This window comes from Malus sylvestris, chromosome 12 (genome assembly GCF_916048215.2).
Source record: "Malus sylvestris chromosome 12, drMalSylv7.2, whole genome shotgun sequence".
Taxonomy (NCBI): Eukaryota; Viridiplantae; Streptophyta; class Magnoliopsida; order Rosales; family Rosaceae; genus Malus; species Malus sylvestris.
In genome coordinates, this window is record NC_062271.1 from 13,238,559 (window position 1) to 13,253,016 (window position 14,458).

At 39.9% G+C, this 14,458-nt stretch overlaps 2 pseudogenes; one reads left to right on the forward strand and one right to left on the reverse strand.

Moving 5' to 3' along the window:
• Positions 1-674: 674 nt before the first annotated feature.
• On the reverse strand, positions 675-13,340 carry LOC126592165 (uncharacterized; annotated as a pseudogene).
• LOC126594658 (small nucleolar RNA R71) lies at positions 12,685-12,795 on the forward strand (annotated as a pseudogene).
• Positions 13,341-14,458: the final 1,118 nt, after the last annotated feature.

The following is a 14,458-nucleotide window of genomic DNA, read 5'->3' on the forward strand; positions in this document are numbered from 1 at the left end:
AAGAGCATATCAAACTTCCATCCATGTTTGTAACTTTCTTTAACGGTCATGCAATTAAAAACCAAATCCTCATCATTGTGTTGGAAGGTACTCTACGACACAAACACACAAAAACAACTTTTAAAATGACTCTTTTTGGGTTTTTTTTCAAAACTTTTTCTATTTTTTTCTTGAATTTTCGGATTTTCTGGTAAAGCCACATAAAAACACATCAAAACTTTCTAAAAACACTTAAAAACAATGAAAAACAACCTTTGATATGTTAGGTGATAAAATCCTACGAATTTGACAAAAAAAACACTTTGTTTACCCCCCCACACTTAAACCAAACATTGTCCTCAATGTTTCAAACATAGACTCACACAAAAGCACGCAAATAACACAACTAGCAAACACGACAAATATGGCAAAGTAAAAGCAATAAAGAGTAGGGTTTAGGAACGCAAATCTGGTTGTGATGTCGGAGCTTCCTAGGTCCTCTTTATTTGCATGGGTTGCCTCCCAAGAAACGCTTGCTTTAACGTCTTCCAGCCGGACGATGCTTCCAATCAAGCTTGAATAGGGCCCACGGGTTGGAGGTTGACTTCCTCCACGGTCTCCTCCTCAAAAGGTGTGAAATATGGCTTCAAACGATGTCCATTGACTTTGAACTCTTGTTGCGTCTTCAAACTTTGAATTTGAACTGCACCATGCGAAAAAACATTAGTAACAATAAAAGGTCCAATCCATTTAGAACGCAACTTACCTGGAAATAACCGAAGGCGAGAATTGAAAAGTAGCACTTTCTGCCCGATAGAGAACGTCTTGCTCCGAATCATCCTGTCATGGAAGGCCTTCGTTTTCTGATGTATACATTTTGTGTACATTTATATCATCTTTATTTGGCAGTTTTGTGATGTTTTTGAATCAAGCTAGTTGTGTTTTTACATTATTTGGTGTTAGTGTGCAGTCAAGTATGTTTTAGGATCAATTGGATTGCAAATGAAGTAAAATCATTCCTTTTGGTAGATGATCATCATCCCAAACGTGGAGAAGGTTCTTGAGGAGTTATTTTGAGGATTATAGAACTACTTTGGCTGTTGAAATTTCAAGAAAGCATGTGGAGGGAAAGTGGTGCATTCGGTTTCAAACAAAGCAAGAGCATTGGAATTAAATTAGGGGTTACACACACCTTGTGCCGTGCATTCCCTTGCAATTCCAGCTCCTTTTGGCAGCAGCAACATGCAATCCCATTAAACTAAGTCATTCAGCCACATGTTCACCTCAAAGCAAAGCCATGCCGTGCCTTTCTTTCCCTTTCCAGCATGTGGGAACAATTCCAGCTTGTCCACTGCAACCTTGCAGCCATTGCACATGCTTCTTCAATTAAATAAGCACCAAGCATGCTTGTGTTCTCTGGTGCCGTGCCTTGCCATTCCAGAAATCACCTCATTCCATCATCATTTCAGATTTGGCAGCTCCATTATTCTACTATCATCCGCATGTTCTCCCAAGAGACTTCATTTTAAAAGTCCATGCAATCTCACTTCTTGGGGGCTCTCTCGGTCACACCATTCACACACTTAGCAATTCCACTTTCTGTCCATCTTCTCTCCCATTCGCACAAACCACCCATCCACAAACTGCTCATCTTTCATGTTACATCACAATTGGAGAATCAAGACCGAAGGCCATTCTTGAAGGATTTCAACATCAGTTTTGCTTCAAGGGTTTCTTCTTCTCAATTCCATGTTCATTCATGTTATGTATTTCTATGTTAAAACGTTTGTAAACATGAAATGTAACTAATCTCTTCTTAGGGATTCGATGTAGCCTAGCAAGAAACCCATGTAGTTAATTCATAATGCTCATTTGATCCTTCTATTTCTTGTTTCATTCTCTGATTTTATTGTGACTTTGTGTGTTGATTTTAATGCTTGATCACCACTTGAATTAACCACAGGTTGTGTAGCCAAAATTAGAAGCACACATCATGCATAATTTTGGCAGATTTGGGAGTGATTGAAGGAGATGTTTGGCAAACATCCTGCCGTGTGTCCCCTTTGGTTTTGTGAAAGTTTCTTATGTATAAAACATCCTTGGTTGAGAACCAAAGTTGCACATCACAATTTGGTTCTTGACTAGGATGATTTGATCAAATCCACACATCATATGGTTGATCATATCTAAGTGAAACAAACTCAAGAAATAGGTAAATGAATGAGCATAAACTGATTTAACAAACATGGGATTGATTTAGCTATGGTGAAACCGAATCCCTAGTTCCATCTCCATTGGTATTATTCCATTTTATTACTTGTCGATTCCTTTACTTGTGTTGTCATCATTCTTGTGAGTTTTTAAGTTACAACAACAAATCTGTCTAAGTTGCTTAGTTTAAGTCATTTAATATGGTTCTTGCAAAACAAGTGATTGTATAGGTCCAATTAGTCCCTGTGGATTCGACACCCTTACTTGTGCTATTATACTCAATATGTTTTAGCATTGGGAAGGATTAAAACATATCATCAACATTTTCTCCTTGTAAATACGAGAGTTCTCGTAAGCTTCATTCCTAACTTCCTCAAGCTCGTTCAATTGAAGTTTCCTATGAAGACCTGCGGCATCAATGTCCATATTAAAGGTTTTGATTGCCCAATGTGCTTTATGCTCCAATTCAACCGGAAGATGGCATGGTTTCCCATAAATGAGCCGAAATGGGGACATTCCAATTGGTGTTTTGTAGGCCGTGCGATACGCCCATAATGCATCATTCAAGCGCAAGCTCCAATCTTTCCGGTTTGGTCCTACGGTCTTCTCCAAAATATGCTTGATTTCTCTATTTGACACCTCCGCTTGCCCACTTGTTTGAGGATGATAAGGTGTTGCCACCTTATGCGTAACACCATATTTCTTGAGTAGCGCTTCAATGGTGCGATTGCAGAAATGAGAGCCCCCATCACTTATAAGTACCCGCGGCATTCCAAACCTTGCAAAAATGTTAGTCTTAACAAAATCTGCAACCACTTTAGAATCATTAGTACGGGTGGCTCTTGCTTACACCCATTTCGAAACATAATCAACCGCAAGTAGAATATAAACAAAACCATGAGATGAAGGAAAAGGACCCATGAAATCTATGCCCCAAACATCAAAAATTTCAACATTAAATATGGGGTTTTGCGGCATTTGGTCCTTTGGTCCTATATTTCCAGTTCTTTGACAACGGTCACATGCAATGCAAAAAGTTCTAGCATCCTTAAAAATAGTAGGCCAATAAAAACCACATTCAAGTACTTTACGTGCAGTCCTTTGAGTGCCAAAGTGACCTCCACATGCATAAGTGTGACAAAAGTTTAAAATAGACTGAATTTCAGAATCATGCACACACCTACGAATGTTTGATCAGAGCAATATTTCCATAAATAAGGATCATCCCACACATAATTTCGTGCATCATACTTAAGTTTATCACGTTGGTTTTTATTGAACTCACTTGGAATGACTTTAGATGCTAAATAATTAACTAAATCCGCATAACATGGCATACTAACCTCAATGGACATCAATTGCTCGTCCGGGAATGTCTCTGGGATCGGCACAACCTCCTCTTCATGCACCAAACGGCTCAGGTGATCAGCCACAACGTTCTCACTTCCTTTCTTGTCTCGGATTTCGATATCGAACTCTTGGAGGAGAAGCATCCATCGAATAAGCCTTGGTTTAGCCTCCTTCTTCGTGAGCAAGTACTTCAACGCTGCATGATCAGTGTAAATTATTACTTTAGTGCCAAGTAAATAAGAACGAAACTTATCTAAAGCAAAAACAACGGCAAGAAGTTCTTTTTCCGTTGTGGAATAGTTCAATTGAGCATCGTTCAAGGTCCGAGAGGCATAATATATGACGTGTGGCTGTTTGTCCTTCCTTTGTCCCAAAACAGCGCCTAGAGCATAATCGGACGCATCGCACATAAGCTCGAAGGGAATGCTCCAATCTGGTGGCCGAATGATCGGGGCCGAAGTTAGCATCTCTTTGAGGTGTTTGAACGCCTTTTCACACTCCTCGTTGAATTCGAAGGACACATCCTTTTGGAGAAGTCGGCATAGGAGTGTGGAAATCTTTGAAAAGTCCTTGATGAATCGCCTATAAAATCCTGCGTGGCCAAGAAAAGAACGTACCTCTCTAACCGAAGTTGGAGAGGGTAAGTAGCGTACAAGATCTATTTTCGATTTATCAACTTCAATTCCCCTTTCAGAAACGATGTGCCCTATAACGATGCCTTGTTTTACCATAAAGTGACACTTTTCCCAATTTAAAACAAGGTTCGTTTCCACGCATCGTTTTAAGATTAATGTGAGATTTTCCAAGCAACCATCAAACGAATCGCCAAAGACACTAAAATCATCCATAAATACCTCAATAATCTTCTCAATAAAATCGGAAAAGATACTTACCATGCATCTTTGGAACGTGGCCGGTGCATTGCATAATCCGAATGGCATGCGCCGGTAAGCAAAAGTACCAAATGGGCACGTGAAGGTGGTCTTTTCTTGGTCGTCCGGAGCTATGACAATTTGATTGTATCTCGAATAACCGTCAAGAAAACAATAAAAAGAATGACCGGCTAACCTTTCTAACATTTGATCGATGAATGGTAGTGGAAAATGATCCTTCCTTGTGGTGTTGTTGAGCTTCCTATAGTCAATGCACACTCTCCAACCTGTTTGAATACGGGTTGGCACAAGCTCATCCTCGGCATTCTTCACCACAGTAACTCCGGACTTCTTCGGGACAACTTGAACCGGTGAGACCCAACGGCTATCCGAAATTGGATAAATCACTCCACAATCGAGAAGCTTTATAATCTCCTTTTTCACAACTTCCATCATCGGAGGGTTGAGCCGGCGTTGAGCCTCTCGAGTTGGTTTAGGGGTCCTCTAGAAATATGCAATGCATGCATGTTGTAGGGCTAATTCCCTTAATATCGGCCAATGTCCATCCAATGGCTGTTTTGTGCTCTTTCAACACCCGAATCAACTTTTCTTCCTCTAATGCCGTGAGTGATGAAGAGACAATGACGGGCAACGTCTCTTCATCTCCCAAGAATACATACTTTAAATGATCCGGCAACGGTTTAAGCTCAAGAACGGGGGCCTGAATCACAGAAGGTAACAACGTATTAGTGGAAACGGGAATTGGAATTGGGTTAGAAGGCTTACCACGATGTTGGGGCAATGATTCCAAGGCAGCCACAAGCTCGGCATGCTCCTCCTTAGGTACGGCCAGATTGGGCTTCATGCCAAGTCCTTGTGCAATCGTCGTTTCAAGGGGATCGTCTTCCAACATATCAAGATAATCCTGCGCCAATTCATCCAATATATCAATAGAAAAACAAGAATGATCATCTTTAGGAAATTTCATAGCTTCAAAAATGTTAAAGTTAATAATCTCCCCATCAAATTCCATTGTCAACGTCCCTTTGAACACATCGATCTTGGTGCGTGCTGTTTTCATGAAAGGCCTCCCAAGTAGAATCGGCAATGGGGTGACATTTGGTGAGTCCTCCATCTCTAAGACATAGAAATCCGCTGGAAATATCAAGTTATCCACCTGCACCAACACATCTTCCAAAACTCCTTTCGGATATGCATTAGAACGATCGGCTAATTGAATTATAACACCATCGTTTTTAAGTTCTCCTAAGTTCATGGATGCATATATTGAGTAGGGCATGACGTTAATTGAAGCTCCTAGATCTAACATAGCATGTTCAAATTTAGTATTGCCTATAACGCATGGAATTGTAAAACTTCCCGGATCTTTGCATTTAGGGGGTAGTTTTCTTTGCAAAACAGCGGAAACATTCTCACTTACCTGGACCACCTCTTTGTTCGAAATTCTCCTTCTTGTTGTGCATAGTTCCTTTAAAAACTTGGCGTACCTAGGTACTTGCTTAATTGCGTCAAGAAGAGGTATATTGACTTGCACTTTCCGAAACGTCTCCAAAATGTCTTTCTCGTTCTCCTCCTTCTTGGATTGCTTCAACCTGCCAGGAAAAGGCACGTTTAGTGGAATAGAACTAGGAGAAGTTGGAATTGAACTTACCTTGGCCGAATTATATGGATTGGAAGTGCAAGATGGCTGCGGCAAAGGTGGTTCTCTCCTTGCCGTGGGTGTTGCTTGTGTGTTCTCTTCAAACTGCAACTTTTCATCCTCTTCATGACTTGTTTTGGATGCTTGGGGTTCGGTTCCAACTTGTTTGCCACTCCTCAATGTAATTGCTTTGGCGGTTTCGAATCCCCCTTTTGGATTTGCAACGGTTGAACTAGGGAGTCTTCCTTGGTCTCGAAACTGTCCCATAAACTCGGCAATTTGCCCCACTTGCTTCTCCAACTCGTCCACCTTCTTGTCCCTAGTCTGCATGCCCTGCGCCATAGAAGTTAGTAAATTAAAAATTTGATCATTATCAATAGAAGAACCTGATTTTTGGGCGGGTTGTGCTTGGGTTTGATTTGGTGCAAACGGCTTTTGATAGAAACCCGGGGGTTGTTGCCTAAACGTGCTTTGTTGTTGGCCTTGTTGGGGTTCTCGCCATTTGAAATTCGGATGATCACGCCAACCGGGATTGTAGGTGTTAGAAAAGGGATCATTCCTTTGTTGGTATTGTTGCCCAAAGCCCACGGCATTGAGGGTCTCCCACCCTCCATTCTCAATCAATTGTGGGCACTTGTCCGTAGGATGTCCTTGCATGGAACATACGCCACATGCACTTACATTTTGAACTTTTGGCCCTTCCACAACCTGAGAAAGCAAAGTAGTAAGGTTAGCCATTTGATTTTGAAGTTCGGTTATGGCACTTACCTCATTCACTTGGAGTTGTCGTGGGGTGCCTCTTTGTCCAACACCTTCGTATTGTTGAGCGTTCAACGCTCGATTAGCAATCAAAGTCTTTGCTGCCGTGGGGGTCTTGTCCACCAAGGCTCCTCCCGCCGAAGCATCTAGCATTTGTCGTTCGATTGGTAAAAGTCCCTCGTAGAAGTATTGTAGAAGAAGCTCCTCCTTCATTTGATGCTGTGGACAAGAAGCAACAAGAGATTTAAAACGTTCATAATATGTAGGAAAAGACTCACCTTCTTCTTGTTGAATTCCACTTATCCTTTTTCGTAGGAGGATGACTCGAGAAGTTGGGAAAAACTTCTCCAAGAAAGCTCGCTTCATGCTCTCCCAAGATGTGACCGTTCCGGGAGCTAATTCATATAACCAATCTTTCGCCTTATCCATAAGAGAAAAGGGAAAGGCCTTCATCTTCAATATACTCCCGTCGACATTGATTGGAGTCATGCTTGAACACACCACCTCGAATTCTTTCAAGTGCTTGTTAGGATCCTCCATGGACAACCCATGGTACTTCGGAATATGGTGGAGCAAACTCGACTTTAACTCGAATTCCTCGGTCTTTCCTTGGGCAGCCGCCGGATATTGAATACATAGAGGTGCGGCATTGTCCAATCCCGAAGCCGAGAGCTCCTTGATTGTACGATTGTCTTGTGCCATGACTGTCTCAACTTCACCCACTTGAGCCGTGGGTTCCTCTTCCTCTATCTCAACTTCGGCTTCCGAATTTGAACTTGATTCACTAGGTTCTGGATTCTTCCTCTTTCGTCTCAACTCTCGTTCAAAATCGTCGTCAAAGTCCAAGATGTGTTCACGAACCGGATGAGAGCTCCGAGTCATAAACTAGTACCTAAAACAAGAAACAAAAACAAAGTAAAAATCTGGACTCAATTAAAACAAATTGAAATAAAACAATCCGAGGGATTAGCAACTTTGCTAATCCCCGGCAACGGCGCCAAAATTTGGTGTGAAAATTATGTTGACACTCAAATTAACCCTCTTTTTATCAATTGTAGCAAAGTATGTAAGTAGGGATCGTTCTAAACCGGGGATTAGGAGGGATTGCAAAATCACTTGAAAACAGACTCAAATACGTAAAAACAAGTTTAAAACACTAAACTAAACTCAAAGAATGCAAAACTAAACTTTAAAACACCAAAACAAACCAAAAGACTCAAAACAGCCCAAAAACACTCAAAACTGCCTTAAAACCACAATCTGGGCAGTTTTGAACACTAGACTCAATCTTGGACGAAAATTGGTTTTATCTTGACCTAAGACACTTAAAAACATAAACTAAAGTGATTTCTAACTACTATGACTCAACTAAGTAAATGGGGATTGATTTTGGACGAATTTAACTTTTAAAACAAAAACTTTAAAAACAAACTTTAATGAAAACGATTTTGATGAAATAGAATGGGGAAAGGCTAGTTAGAAGGTTCCTTCTCCACACATGAAACATATGCATACGACTCGATCTCCAATTACTCTTTCAACAAACCATGAATGACAATGCCCCAAATTAACTAGATTGACCAATTAACTCTCAGATTTCCCTAGATTCATTGAATTGAATGGGATACGCATTACAACCAAATTATTCTTATCAAGGACCCTAACTATGGAATACGCATGATAGAGACACATATCAAAGATCATTAAGTTCAATGGAAATCATAAGCATTGACGAGGCATTCATAACTATGGGATACGCATGTTACTCTTGCCTAGGATTTACTTAACACAATCGTGACTAGCGACTTTTACCACTTATGAATATAAGTTAATAACGATTAGGTGAAATTCCCTTATACTCTAGCATCAAATTCATGCATGCAAACTAAGTGTCGACCCTCAATCAACATACATAAACATGTTATCAATCAAATAGATAAGTAAACCACATTCGCGATTCATGAAATCATAATTGGAAGAAATCAAGTCATATAAAACATATGATCATGGCTTTGAATTCCCCTCTAACTATAAAGAAATTAGTTCCTCATGTTCGCAAATACACAAAGACAAATAAATTTAAACATTGACATAAAGATAGAAAACACCTAGAAACGCTCCACAATCCAAGCTCCTTGAATGGCATGCACGGCTCCAAGTTGTCTTCCTTCTTCTCCTTGCAAACTCACGGCACAAGAGGTATGAATGGTGAATGATGTAGTGAAAATCTGGTAGAGGGTGGTGAATGAATAGGTGTGGCAAGGCCTTGTATTTATAGGCTGAAAATTCACATTCCTAGGTAGCAAAGGACAAGGTTTTAAAGGCCTAAATTGCATAGGATAATAACATCCAATCCTATAAGGAAAACAAGTCAAAAACCCAAAGGGATTGGGAGATAATGTGCAGCAGAAAGAGTGTGAAAAGATAAGGCTTCTAGACACCAAAAATCCCAAGGGAAATAGGAATTAGGTGCGGCAAGGATCTAGGGTTCTAGAAGGATAATGCAAGGCAGATTTTTAGGCTTCTAGAAAGGTTCTTAGGTGTCATCTTGATAGGATAAGATCAGGTCATCTAGAAATCCCATTTTAAGCATCCTAATCTAATTAGAAACCCTCCTAAGTGGCTGGAATGTGGATAGTTTAGGATAAGGATAAGATAGGATAGGATAAGATAAGCTAAGATAAGGTTATGGATGAGGTTTTGGATAATACTCCTTATCTTGAGCTGATTCTTTGGCTTTAATTCTTCTTCTTCATGTAGGAAACCTTGCTTGAGTAGGAAACTTCATATATCTAGGAATCCATCTTCAATTAGGACTCCTTTAGTGATTAGGAATCCCAATTCATTTAGGAATCCTTCATTCAAGTCATTTCCTTCTTCAACTAGGAAACTTTGTATCTTCAATTCTTCAACTTTGAAACGCCTTCCTAGCTTCACCAATTCCTCAAATTCGTCCATCCCTTGTGCTTCATGTGCATGAACTCCATTTTAGCCCAATTTTGCTCCAAAATGCTCCAAATTGCATCCTTTTGCTCACTTTGTATCTAAAACCTGAAAACACATGAAAATAGCTTAAAAGACTAACTTAACTAAGAAAACACAACATAAATGCATAAGAACTAACTAACTAAGGCGCATAAATATGCTCCTATCACATGTCCCAACACAATTCCTTGTTTCACCATAAATTGGCACTTTTCCCAATTGAGAACCAAATTTGTTTCCTGACATCTTTGAAGTACTAAAGAGAGATGGTTAAGACATTCATCAAAAGAGGAACCAAACACTGAAAAATCATCCATAAATACCTCAATGAATCTTTCTACCATGTCAGAAAAGATTGCCAACATGCATCTTTGGAATGTTGCTGGAGCATTGCAAAGTCCAAAAGGCATTCTCCTATATGCGAATGTGCCAAAGGGGCAAGTAAATGTAGTTTTCTCTTGATCCTCTGGAGCAATTGCAATTTGATTGTAACCTGAGTAACCATCAAGAAAACAATAGTGTGAGTAACCTGCCAATCTCTCAAGCATTTGATCTATAAAAGGCATAGGAAAGTAATCTTTTCTAGTGCTAGAATTCAACTTCCTGTAGTCGGTGCAAACACGCCAACTAGCCGTGGGCTTTGTGGGCACAAGCTCTTTGTTTTCATTCTTCATCACTGTGATTCCCACCTTCTTGGGTACCACCTGAATAGCACTCACCCATTTGCTATCAGAAATGGGATATATGATTCCCACATCTAACAACTTCAACACTTCATTCCTCACAACTTCTTTCATGTGTGGATTGAGCCTTCTTTGTGGTTCACGGGTTGACTTTGATCCATCCTCCAAAAGAATCCTATGCATGCACATAGTAGGGCTTATTCCCTTGATATCTGCAATAGACCACCCAATAGCTGATTTGGACTCTTTTAACACTCTCATTAGTTTATCTTCTTCATTTGGATTGAGGTCAGAAGCTATGATAACTGGAAGAGTTTCAAATTCAGCTAGATATGCATATTTAAGATGTGGTGGAAGTGGTTTAAGTTCAAGTTTTGGTGCCTTAACAATGGAAGGTATTAGATGTGACCTAGATGGTTCTAAATGCTCTACAAGAGGTGAAACATTCAAAGGATACGGTGCCAACGCTTCCAAGGTAGCTACCACTTCCATGAGTGTGTCTTCTTCATCAAACTCATCTTGAGATTGACTCAAAACAGTTTGTAATGGTTCATTAGATTGTGCCTGCAAGAACTTAGAGAAAATAAGCGAATCAAGCACATCAATGGAATAGCACTCAAGAGATGAAGAAGGATGAGAAAGAGACTCAAACACTTTGAATTGAACGGTCTCTCCTAGCACTGTCATAGTGAGGAGTCCATTTTGCACATCAATGATGGTCTTGGCCGTGGCCATAAATGGTCTCCCAAGCAAGATAGGCAACTCTCGGTCATGTATAGGTGCTTCTTCCATGTCCAACACTACAAAATCTGCAGGCAAGATTAGTTTATCAACTTGGACTAGAATATCTTCCACTATACCTCTTGGATATTTCACGGATCTGTCTGCAAGTTGTAATGAGATGGTGGTAGCTTTCAAATCCCCCAAACCTAGTTGAAGGTACACGGAATAAGGCATTAAGTTGATGCTAGCACCCAAATCAAGCATCGCCTTCTCTACTTTCTTGTCCCCTATGGTGATGTTGATAGAGAAACTTCCTGGATCCTTGAGCTTTGGTGGAAGTTTTCTTTGCAAAACGGCACTCACATTCTCGGACACCACCACCTTCTCATTTGGTCCATACTTCCTTTTGTAGCTGTTTAACTCCTTGAAGAACTTCCCATACGCCGGCATGTTCCTAATGACATCAAGCAAAGGCAAGTTAACATTCACTTTGCTTAACATATCAAAAATTTCCTTGAATGACTTATCCTGCTTGCTCTTGGCAAGTCTTCCAGGGAATGGTATTGGTGGAGTGTATGGTTTCTCGGCCTTGTGAAGATTTGGTGCTTCAAATGAGGAAGTAGCATGGCTTGGTTCCTCATTTAGTTTCTCATTTTCTCCTTGAGTAACCCCTGTATTCACCTGATCAGATTCATTAGTAACTTCATTGCCAACTCTATTATCAATAACCTTACCACTTCTAAGTGTAGTGATTGCTTTGGCTTGTTCTTGGTTCCTTTGGAGTATCACGGGTTGGCTTGGAAATTTTCCAACTTCTCTTTGGTTCAAGGCATCTGCAATCTGCCCCAATTGTGTCTCCATTTTGGTTAGAGCCGCCGAATGTTGTTGGAGAGTGCTATTTGTGGCATGTTGGAATTGCAAGGTATTTTGGGCTAACAACTTAACTGTATCCTCAAGAGTAGTGGCAGGTTTTGGTTGGAAATTTTGGAATTGATTGTTGTTTTTCCATGAAAGGTTGGGATGATCTCTCCAACTTGAATTATATGTATTGGAGTACACATCATTCCTTGGCCTTTGATTGTAAGAATTCATGAGGTTCACTTGCTCTTGAACATAGTCGGGGTAAGCCTCCCTAGATGGACATTGATGAGTAAGATGGTTTGGTATGTTGCAAATGGCACACACTTCATTTGCTTTTGGCACCATGTTGAGCACGGATTCAAGCTTCCTTTCTAGGTTAGCTACCTGCAAAGAAAGATCATGATTAGAGCTTGTTTCATAGACTCCAACTTTCTTACCCCTTAAATCTTTGTGTTGGGCATTAGACCCCAACATCTCATAAATGTTGTATGACTTTTGGGCATTCTTTTTCTTCAAGGCTCCACCTGCTGCATTATCAACAGTTGATTGACATGTTTGGGTTAGTCCATCATAGAAAAGTTGCATTTGTAAGTGAAAAGGTAACCCATGGTGCGGACATTGCAGCAAAAGGCCTTTAAAGCGCTCCCAACACTCATTGAAAGGTTCTCCATCATCTTGTTTGAAGTTGAAGATTTGTCCCCTTAATGTGGCTGTCTTTTGAGTGGAAAAGAACTTCTCCAAGAACTTCTTAGCTACGGCATCCCATGTGGTAAGGGAACCTGGTGTTAGAGTCATCAACCAACTCTTGGCCCTATCTTTCAAGGTGTAAGGAAACACTCTCAACCTCAAATTTGCTTCACTTACTCCCTGCAAAGGTAAACCACTCACAACATTGTAAAACTCTTTAATATGAGCTAAAGGGTCTTCATTAGGTAAACCATAAAAAGAGGGAAACATATGGAAATGTGAAGATTTAAGATCATAATTTCTAGCTTCTGTGGGCAGCAAGATGCATGAAGGTGAATTTGGTATGATTGGTTGAGCAAAGTCCTCCAAAGCTCGAAGCTCATCTTGGTTGCCCGCCATCTCTTCCTCTCTTTCCCAATTAAAGTGCTCAGATCCTTTACTTGTTGAACTAGATGAATTCTCTTCCTCCTCTTCACGGATAATGGAGGAACTTGATGGCACAAAGTTGTCCAAAGTGTGGCCCTTTAATCGTTCAATTCTTTGGCCTAACTCAACAAGTCTATTTGACATATACTACCTGAAACAAAATAACACAAGTTCAAATGAAAATCAAGAATCTACGTACAATGAAAAGAACAAAGTTTAAATAGCAAACAAGCAATTACAAGGGACTGAAATCAGTCCCCGGCAACGGCGCCATTTTTGTTGATGTTTTGTTCCTTCCTCATACTAAAATATGTTTAGTATAATGGCATAAGCAAGGGTGTCGAATCCACAGGGACTAATTGGACCTTTACAATTACTTGTTTTGCAAGAACTATAAGAAATGAGTAGAACTAACCAACTTAGACAGATTTGTTGTTGTAACTTGAAAACACACAAGAATGAAATGAATACAAGTAAATGAATCAACAAGTAATAAAATAGGATAACACCAATGTAGATGAAGCTAGGGATTCGGTTTCACCATAGCTAAACCAATTCCATGCTTGTTAAGTCAGTTTATGCTCAGCAATCTACCTAATTCTTGAGTTTGTTTCACTTAGATTTGATCAACTATATGATGTGTAGATTTGATCAAATGTTCCTAATCATGAACCTAATTGTGATGTGCAACTTTGGTTCCTAATTAAGAATGTGTCATGCATAAGAAACTTTCATAAAACCACAGGAAACACTCGGCAGGATGTTTGCAAAACATCTCCTTCAATCATTCCCATATCTACCAAGATTATGCATGATGTGTGCTTTTAATATTGGCTATACAACTTGTGGTTAATTCAAATGGTGATCAAGCATTAAAATCAACATACAAAGTCACAATTAAATCAGAGAATGAAACAAGAATTAAATGGATCAACTGAGCATTCTGAATTAACTACATGGCAATCTTGCTAGGCTACATCGAATCCCTAGAAAGAGATTAGTTACACTTCATGTTTACAGAATGTTTGACATAAAAATATACAACATGAGTGAACATAGAATTAAGGAGAAGGAACCCTTGAAGCAAAACTGATGTTGAAATCCCTTAAGAGTTGCCTTCCGTGTTGGTTCTCCAAGTGTGTTGTAAATGAAGTGGATCGGCTATGATTGAATGGTTTTCTGTAAAATGGGAGAGAAAATGGACAGAAAAATGGAGCAGCTATGTGTGTGAATGATCGAAAACTGAATCCCCAAAATAAGTG